We start from the raw sequence: 11,188 nt of genomic DNA, 5'->3' as shown, positions 1-11,188 counted from the left end.
TGTCTAATGTTGAGTTTCACTAGTCGATTCACTTGCTTACCTCGTTTGTGGCCTCTTAGACGAACGAGTTGGTTCTATTGCTCCATTCTCCAAGGCTGCTAGAGTTGGCCAATTCATGAGATTGAATCCTCATATTTTCACTGGCTCTAAAGTTGAGAAGTTCCTCAGCATTTTATTAATGAGATAGAAAATATCTTCCACGTGATGAATGCTACTGAGGTGGAGGGCATCGAATTTACAACTTATCAGTTGAAGGATGTCGCTTACCAATAGTATGAAGAGTGGGAGTAGCTTAGGGGCGATACTACTGAGTGCACTTTATGGGATGACTTCTCTAGTGCTTTTCTGGATCGCTTCTTTCCTCAGGAGTTGAGGGAGGAAAAATTAATAGAATTTGTAAACCTAAAGCAAGGCAAGATATCAGTCAAGTAATATGCTTTGAAATTCCATCAGTTATCTCGATATGCGCCAGAGTTGGTGACTAGTAGGAGGGCTAGGATGAGGAAGTTCGCTTCTAGGTTATCCTGAGACTTGATTCTAGAGAGCCAGGCTTCCTTGTCTAACAAGGACATTAATATTTCTCAGCTTGTAGTTTATATGCATTAAGTCGAAGAAGAGAAAAAGAATGTAACGCCCCAAAAATGGGTCCCAAGACATCACACGGTGCTTAAGGTTATAAGTAGCCCCAAGCTAACCCTTTGATCCTGCTAACATATCTAAACACTTAAATAAAGATGTTGAAAGCAATATCATGAAAACCCATTGTATCAAGTCTAAATGAAATGCGGATAAGTACTGTAAAAGTACCAAAATACGGAACCTCTGACAATTCTGACAAATCCAGCCTGACAAGCCTCTACTACTCATTGTACTATTGATCCATTGGGACATACCCCAACTGATTCGAACTCAAAGGAACAAAAGTAATCAACTCATAATGAAACTAAAAGTATGAATAACACGTCCTCAAATCATGAGGACTCATCACTGCAGAAGATGTATATCAACGTGCTCGGGAATCACTATTAAGGCTGGGACTGAGCACCTAAACCTACATTACGAGAAAATATAGCCCACATATGAGTATGTGGGTTAGTACCATGGAAAATGTACTGAGTATATGGGTGTGTGTGCAATTTCAATAATCAAATATCACAATATTTATAAGAAACATGCATGCTAATGTAAATGACTCACTTAGCTTGAATTAAATCATCATAATCATGGATGAATAATACATGCAAAGTAAAACAAGTGAGTCATTACAATAAATTCTCAATTCACTTTCTTCTCGATTTCAAACTTTTAAAGTAATCAAGTCTTAAAACAGCTCTCTTTAGAGCATACATTTAAATCTTTCGGAAACAAGAAACTTTCTCAGAAATCATAGTTTTCAAATCATACACACTCATCTTAGATAGAGTAGAGACACACTATGGGAGTTCTCATAACCGACATAAACCATGTGAGCTACATGGAGTCCAACGTCTAACCCACGTTGGGGAGAGCCGTCCTATCTTGGCCATCAGAGTAGGACTTTAATAATTCATTCATTCACTAGTGATCACTATATCAACCTCAGGCTCACATTCTACGGGGGTACGTAGTTCTAGGAAAGTACCACACTTCCCCACTCGGTGCTAAATACTACTCCTGGACTTAGCTCAGAATTTTTAAAAGATAATCCACCTTACACAATTCAATACTTTGCATTGGGAGCTAATATGCTACCCCTTTTATCATAATTCAATCAAATGGTGTGGATTTCTTTTCTCACTTGGGTTCAATATCAACTCTTTCACGACCAAAAAGGTCAAATCTTTCTACATCATGTCAATTCATTCAATTCTTAAAATGCTTATAACACATCATTTCTCAAAAATAACAATCTCAAATAGGGTTCAAAGACCCATATATCAATATCACAATAAAACCTTCAAGATTTATGCTTTATATTGTAGACATATATATAAATCACTTTAAATCTGAAAAATTTAGCTTTATGTATAACCATATCAACATTCTCATGAAAGAAATATAAGGTATGAATTCATACTTCAAATTCATAGGAAAAAGTATAAATTCATTTATCTTCATAAAAGAAAACCAACTTTGGGCACAAGAACGAAAGAGTGTTCTTGTTGAAAAACCGCACATACCTTTATGGTATCGAAATTGTTGAAAGATTGGACCTTCAATCTTGATTGTGTAACCCTAGTTGTTTTGCCCCTATCGTGCTCTTGGATAATGTGGTTAAACTGGTAATATGGTTATGATGTGATTAGGAATAATTAAATTCATAAGGTTAAGTTTAGGGACGTGTAAGGAGTGTTAAAAGACTTAGTTGTCCTCGAAATAACTCAAAAACGGAGTGTTTCCATACTGGAACCCTAAGTGCGCGTCGCACACCTCATCGTATATGCTAGGGTGTATGCCGCACACCTTATCAAACAAGCTAAGTTATGCATCGCACACCTTATCACACACTTGAGGGTGTGTGTCGTACAACCTATCGTACACCCATTCCAGTAGCCATATGTGATTGGTTAGGCGATGCACTCCACTTTGCAAAGCCATAACTTCTTGCTCGGGTGTCGTATTTTGGTTAAATTGGTATTGTTGGAAAGATAATCTGATTCTTTACAATTTGGTGGTTGAAACATACAATAATACCATGTATTCATCAAGTTATGCTCGTTCAAATATGAACCTTGAAAAATTGAACACTAAAACTTGATGGATTCAGAAACTCTTAGCTTGCATTACCTTAAGTTACATATGAATACATTTAACACATCATAAGCTTCTTCTCACTAGGATACTCATGGTAAGTCATGTGCTCAAATACGAATTACAAAATAGGAGGTTTCATATGCAGGTACAATGGTTTGTGTTCTAGCTTAGAAATGTATGGGGTATTACAATATCTCTCCCTTTGGGACATTCGTCCTCGAATGACGCTCGATAGGTTATGAATACGGAGAAAAACTAAGGGTACACAGCTGAACCATCTTGCTAAATGGATTCCACTTCTTTCTAAACTTTTGGGTACTTCATAGAATGCATAAATTCATAGTAGGAATGGCTATACAGATGCAACTTTATTAGAAAGGGATTGAAGTAAGAAATAATGGTTTCTTTAGCTTGATCTAAACTTGTAGGAAAGAGGTGCGGGTAATTAGATCGTATATCTTGTTTTGTTTTCCAAGTAGCACCCTCAACTGATTGATTTCGCCACACACTTTGACCAAGGGAACTTCTTTCTTCCTTAGTCTCCGGACTTGGTGATCTAAAATCTTAGCAGGAACCTCATCAAACGAAAGACTGTCTTGCACATCAGGGCTTTCTAAAGGATTTACAACAACACAGTCACCAACGTGTTTCCTAAGTATGGAAACATGAAAAATAGGGTGAACAGCTGACAACTCTGTAGGTAACTCAATCTCATAAGCCACTCTTCCTACACGATTTAGGATCCTATAGGGACCGACATAGCGGGGACTAAGCTTTCCCTTTTTCCCAAACCTCTTCACCCCCTTCATGGGTGAAATTTTTAGGTACACCAGATCATTTACTTCAAACTCCAGGTTTCTATGCCTCACATCTGTATATGAATTTTGGTGACTCTAAGCTGTATTCAACCTCTCTCTAATCAACTTTACTTTCTCTATTCTCTTAAATACTGCATCAAGCCCAACTATAGTAGCCTTACCCACCTCGAACCAGCCTATGGGTGATTTACACCTTCTACCATACAAAGCCTCAAACGGTGCCATCTGGATGCTTGCATGATAACTGTTGTTATTTGCAAATTTAATTAGTGAAAAATTCTCATCCCAACTACCTTTGAAATCGAGAGCATACGCTCTTAATATATCCTTCAAAGTATGGATGGTCCTCTCGTCCTGACCATCCGTCTGTGGGTGAAATGCAGAACTCAAATGAACTTGGGTGCCCAGACCCTTCTGAAAAGCCTTCTAAAACTGAGAAGTGAACTAAGTACCCCTATCCAAAATGATAGACAAGGGAACTCCATGCATCCTGACTAACTTCCAAATATACAATCTAGCATAGTCCTCAGCCGAATAGGATGTATGAACGGGCAAGAATTTCATATAAATCTCTTCCCATTTCTAAGTAGGAATACTAAACTCTTGTATCACACCACCAGGTCTATGGTGCTCAACCTTAACCTGCTGACATATTGCATACTTCTTCATAAACTTAGCTATATATTTCTTCATACCACACTACCAATAGATTTTCCGCAATTCACGATACATCTTGGTAGTATCAGGATAAATAGAATACCGTGCACCATGCGTTTCAGCCATGATTCTCTTCCTTAAATCATCAACATTCAGAACACACAACCTACCCTGCAGTCTTAACACACCAACTCCTCTTTGGGAGAAAACCTCTACCCTTTGGTCTTTGACTGAATCTTTCATTCTGACCAAGCTAGCATCTAAGTTCTGCTTCTCCTTTACTTCTGAAACTAAGGATGATTCGGAACTACTCTAAACTAACATACTCCCCTCAACAAAATCAAGCAGCCTAACACCTATCCTAGCTAAATGGTGTACATCACGAGCCAACTCTTTCTTACCTTCCTTAATATGTGAAACACTACCCATGGACACCCTGCTAAGGGCATCTTCCACTACATTGGCCTTGCTCGGATGATACAACATGCTCTTATCATAGTCTTTTATCAATTCTAACCACCTTCTCTGTCTAAGTTTTAACTCTTTCTAGGTAAACACATACTGCAGGCTTTTTTTATCAGTAAAAACATCTACATGCACACCATACAAATAATGTCTCCAGATTTTTAAAGCAAACACTATAGCAGCCAACTCTAAGTCATGGGTCGGGTAGTTCTTCTCATGAGGTTTCAACTTCCTAGAAGCATAGGCTATAACTTTCCCCCATTGGATCAACACACAATCCAAACCCACTCTTAAAGATTCAAAATATACCACAAAACCATCTACACCATCAGGAAAAGTTAATACAGGGGCGGAAGTGAGTCGAGTTTTCAACTCTTGAAAACTCTTCTCGCAGGAATCAGACCAGAGATATCACTTTTCCCCTGCTTGGTATGTGTCCACACTCAAAGTCTATAACTCATGTCACCACACCCAAAGCAGCCTCTCTTCTTACCCCACCACTCACCCGGATGGGTTCTACCATACTTAGCACATGGAGTATAATTAGGCCTGCTACCAATACTATGATGAGACCTAGACAAAGATGGATTATTTCCTTACTCCTGTCTGCCTCCAGGAGTAGGAGAGCTAGCTGACGATGGTGCTGACATAGATGAATGGCTCTGAAACTGAGGGCGATCTCCCCTGAGACCTGGTCTGACCATAATCGTGCTGCTCAGATCTAGCCCTCTTATTTCTCTTTACTCTGTCTCTCTCCCTGAGCTTGTCTACTTTAATCTGATGGGCATGAATAATCAACCTAGCCAAATCCATATCCCTATTTAACATAGTAGTTCTGCACTCCTTTAACACCAAACCCAAAACACCTATCACAAACTTACTCATGCTAGAGCGAGCATCAGCAATCAAGGTAGGAGAATATTTGTCCAATTGGTTGAACTTCAAGCAATACTCCTTAACAGTCATGGAGCCCTACCTCAAATTCATGAACTCCTCTACTCTCGCCTCCCTTATCTCTAATGGAAAAAACTTATCCAGGAACACATCCTGGAATACCTGCCAAGTCATAGGGGAAACACCCTCCTTTCTCTCCTTCTTCCATGCAACAACCCAGTCATGAGCAATGTCTTTTAACCTGTAGGATGCCATCTTAACACTTTCTTCCTCAGATATGTTCCTCAACCACATAATATTCCTCACCTCCTCAAGAAATAATTATAGGTCTTTACCTGCCTTAGACCAGTAGAACTCCGGCAGATTCATCTATATAAAATCATGAATTCTAGTAGTAGCTAACTCACCATCATGCTAAGGTGGAACTGGGGCCTGATTTACCTAAACATTGGCAGTGACAGCTTGGGCTATGTCTTGAAAGGCTGCCCGAAACCCAGAATGAGATACATTTGCATTAAGGGGATTAGCGGGCTGAGGTTGCTAATTATTTTGTTTCTATGAGCTCGATGAAGAGACATTTTTTGAAGTAAGAGAGTATGAATCAATATATGAGAGAGACAAGTTTAAGCACGATGGACTTGAATGAAAGAAATAACTTTTCCCCTAAAATATATCGTGGCCTTTTGCTCATAGATGTGGTGCGCTACACACCGATGATCAAGACTCTACTTAACACGACTTGTCAGACTCCCTAGGACTCCTTAAACCTTAGGCTCTGATACCAAGTCTGTAACACCCTGAAAATGGGTCCTGAGATATTACACGGTGCTTAAGGGTATAAGTAGCCCCAAGCTAACCCTTTGAGCCTGCTAAAATATCTAAACACTTAAATCAAGATGTTGAAAGCAATATCATAAAAACCCATTGTATCAAGTCTAAATAAAATACGGATAAGTACCGTAAAAATAACAAAGTACGGAACCTCTGACAATTCTGACAAATCCAGCCTGACAAGCCTCTACTACTCAATATACTATTGAGCCATTGGGATAGACCCCAACTTACTTGAACTTAAAGGAACAAAGGTAATCAACTCATGATGAAACTAAAAGTCTGAATAACATTTCCTCGAATTATGAGGACTCACCACTGCAGAAGATGTAGATCAACGTGTTTGGGAATCACTATCGAGGCTAGGACTGAGCACCTGAACCTACATTAAGAGAAAATGTAGCGCACATACGAGTATGTAGGCTAGTACCATGGAAAATGTATCGAGTGTATGGGGGTATGTGCAATTTCAATAATCAAATATCACAATATTTATAAGAAACATACATGCTGATGTAAATGACTCACTTAGCTTGAATTAAACCACCATAATCATGGATGAATAATACATGTAATGTAAAACAAGTAAGTCATTACAATAAATTCTCAATTCACTTTCTTCTCGGTTTCAAACTTGTAAAGTGATCAACTCTTAAAATAGCTCTCTTTAGAGCATACATTTCAATTTTTCAGAAACAAGAAACTTTCTTAGAAATCATAGTTTTCAAACCATATACACTTATCTTAATAGAGTAGAGACACACTATGGAAGTTTCTCATAACCGACATAAACCATGTGAGCAACATGGAGTCCAACGTCCAACCCACGTTGCGGAGAGCCCTCCTATCCTTGCCATCGGAGTAGGACTTTAATAATTAATTCATTCATTAGTGATCACTATATCAGCCTCAGGATCATATCCTACGGGGGCTCGTAGTTCTAGGGATGTACCACACTTCCCCACTCGGTGATAAATACTACTCCTGGACTTAGCTCAGAATTTTTAAAAGACAATCTACCTTACAAAATTCAATACTTTGCATTGGGAGCCAATATGCTACCCTTTTATCATAATTCAATCAAATGGTGTGGATTTATTTTCTCACTTGAGTTCAATATCAACTCTTTCACGACCAAAAAGGTCAAATATTCTACATTATGTCAATTCATTCAATTCTTAAGATGCTTATAACACATGATTTCTCAAAAATAACAATCTCAAATAGGGTTCAAAGACCTATATATCAATATCATAATAAAACCTTCAAGATTTATTCTTTATATCGTAGACATATATATAAATCACTTTAAATCTGAAAAGTTCAGCTTTATGTATAACCATATCAACATTCTCATGAAAGCAATATAAGGTATAGATTCATACTCCAAATTCATATGAAAAAGTATAAATTCATGTATCTTTGTAAAAGAAAATCAACTTTGGGCACAAGAATAAAAGTGTTCTTGTTGAAAAACACCGCATACCTTTATGGTAACGAAATTGTTGAAAGATTGGACCTTCAATATTGATTGTGTAACCTTAGTTGTTCTGCTCCTATCGTGCTCTTGGATGATGTGCTTAAATTGATAATAGGGTTATGATGTGATTAGGAATATTTAAATTCATAAGGTTAAGTTTAGGTATGTGTAAAGAGTGTTAAAAGACTTAGTTGTCCTCAAAGTAACTCAAAAATGGAGTGTTTTTGTTGCTGGAACCATAAGTGTGCGTCGCACACCTCATTGTATATGCTAGGGTGTGCACCACACACCTTATTGGACAATCTAAGGTATGCATTGCACACCTTATCATGCACTTGAGGGTGTGCATCGCACAACCTATTGCATGACCATTCCAGTACCCATGTGCGATTGGTTAGGCGATGCACTCCACTTTGCAAAGCCATAACTTCTTGTTTGGATGTCAGATTTTGGTAAAATTAGTATCGTTGGAAAGATAATCTAATTTTATACAATTTGGTGGCTCAAAATGTACAGTAATACCACATATTTATAAAGTTATACTCGTTCAATGATGACCTTTGTGAAATCGAACACTAAAACTTGATGGATTCAAAAACTCTTAGCTTGCATTACCTTAAGTAACTCATATAAATACATTGAACACATAATAAGCTTATTCTTACTAGGATACTCATGGTAAGTCATGTGCTCAAATACAAATAACAGGAAATAGATTTCACATACAGAAACAATGGTTCGTGTTCTAGCTTAGAAATATAAGAGGTATTATAAAGAAGTAGGATAAAATTGAAGAGAGGTAGAATAAGATGTTTTGTTACTTGAATTAGGGTGGAAGTCAAAAGCAAAGTCGTAGAGATGGAGGAAGATGGTCTAAGAAGAAGTGAGGTAGATTTGGTTCCTAACTCTGGTCTAAGAAGAAGTGGAGTCCTTATATGATCTATTTCTGGTTCTATGGTGAGACCGGTAGTTCTATGGTAGTGAATCCTCATCGGAGTGCTTTGATTATCCTATACTTACTTTTGACATTTTTTTACTTGTATGTTGGATTACGAATGTGAGTTTTAGTGGTGGATATTATAATGACCCTTGCATTGAAATTTAGAATTCTCTGTGTTTTGATTATTTTTTCCTTTTTCGTGGTTGCCTATTTGATTTATGAGTTAAGGGGATGGTCGATACGGTTCTCGATACATTCGGGAGTGTTTTATTTGAGTTTTTCATTTTGATATCCTTAAAAGGGGTAGTTTACCTTTGGTCGGTCAATATTTTTTGATCCTACCCTCGAATGATGATTTTTACAGTTTTATTATCTTTGAAATATTGATTTTGGGTTAGTATCTTGGTTAGTTCATGTCTCGAGGCTTTATTTTACATCTCAATCCTCTATTTTGAAACTAGTTCAATTTGACCTTAATGGGTCTTGAGGGTTAAATTGGTGAAAGTGATCCTTTTTTTTTTTTTTTACAAATCTAACATTTACATCGAGTCTGAAATGCACAAATTAGCCTAGTAGTATTATTGATTTATTTTTGTAGGGTGTCAAATGAATCTCAAGGGTTTATTCAGAGGAGTTTTTGACTTGGAGTTGCTGATTTTCAGCTATTTTCTGGTGTAGGTCCTTCTTCATTGTGATAGCAACCTCTATTTGGGTCATTTCGCAATCGCGATTGGTGGCCTATGATCACGATGGTTGCATACCTAGATAGATTAAAAGTCTTTATTTTGGCCCCAAATCATATTTTCTCCATTTTTGGACTTCTAGAGCTCGGATTAAGGTAATTTTAAAAGGAGTTTTTGAGATTTCTTCCATAGGTAAGCTCCTAAATCCTTATTTTATCTTCTCCCTTTAATTTTTTTAATAAACCCATCCACAAATTCTTGATTTAAAAAGGAAATTTTTGGGTTTTGCCAAGCTTTAAAATAATTTTTCTTTGATTTGGACCTTGTTTTGTAACTCATTTTTGCTTGAGTTTTCAGCTATAGACTCCTTTTGATATGGGTAACATTATTCTTAGATAAAATTTCAGGTTTACTCTTTTTATTTTCAAACTCATATTTTGAATCCATTTTGGACCCATCTGAGATAAATTCAATATGGTCATCATTATCTTCTTTTGACTTGTACATGATATATTTGCTTAGGTTGGATGCGTTTGATTTTGATTCAAGGGATTCAAGCTTTCAGTTGAGGTTTTGAACGATGTATGCACTTGCAGATATTTATTTAAGGCAAGTTAAGATGTACCTTGACTTTTTTCAAAGTATTTATGTGTTATATGCTTGTTTGTTTGCATGTTGTAATTCACTTAGGATTGGGGGTCCTTCTTAGGTGAAATGACGAGCATCTCTATGGATATCAGAGTCTTTGATGTATTGTAGTTAGAATATTATCTTGATTAGTTAGTATTGGATTATAGTTAGACTATTTTCTTGATTAGTTAGTATTACTACTTGTAATTATCCTTAGAGATGGTTGTAGATAAATAACTTAGTGATTTGAATAACTTATGTTGGATACCTATTTTAGAGTTTGAATCTTATTTAGTAGACTTTATAGTGATGATTGGGGGTTTAGTGACCTCTAGGGGACAATTATGTCATATTGATAGTGACAGAATAATCAAGTTATAGAGAATACTTAATAAATGGACTTGTATTAGTTGATGTGATTTACTACATGAAATAACCTCGGTTTCAGTAGTTTCATGATATATTATTATCAAAATTCTTATTTATTTTGTGTTGTCCACGTGGGGCTTATGTGGACATATTTATGGACTTGAGTAACTATTTTTTTATCGTGTGCCTGAGTTGAGGCTTATATACTATTGCTTGTGGATTTGAGAGGATATATTATTGTGATATCCGGGTGAGGATTGACTTGATGTTATTGGTCATGTTTGTGCATTAAATACCTAATTTATTATTATGTCACTTGAGTTGGGGCATGACTTGCCATTGTAGGCCTTATTTGTGCATTAGAATGCCTTATCTGTCATTGCATCGCTCGAGTAGGGACTTGACTTGACATTGTAGGCCTTATTCGAGCATTTAATTGCATTATCATTATAATGATGCCCGAGTGAGGGGTTGAAAATAATATTATTAATGATTACATAATTATTTATTTTGTGGTGCCAAGTGAAAACTGATATCACAAATTATTGATACATTTGAGTTGCTTTTGTGCTCACTAATACATGTATTGAATGGATTTTAATATTCATAGTGATTGATTGTCAGCATTACATCCTCATATGACACATGAATATTCATAAGCATTGGTATCACTGAGACATTCTAATTT

Source organism: Capsicum annuum, chromosome 3 (assembly GCF_002878395.1).
Source record: "Capsicum annuum cultivar UCD-10X-F1 chromosome 3, UCD10Xv1.1, whole genome shotgun sequence".
In the NCBI taxonomy this organism is placed as follows: Eukaryota; Viridiplantae; Streptophyta; class Magnoliopsida; order Solanales; family Solanaceae; genus Capsicum; species Capsicum annuum.
Note: the sequence above shows the minus strand (reverse complement) of the source record.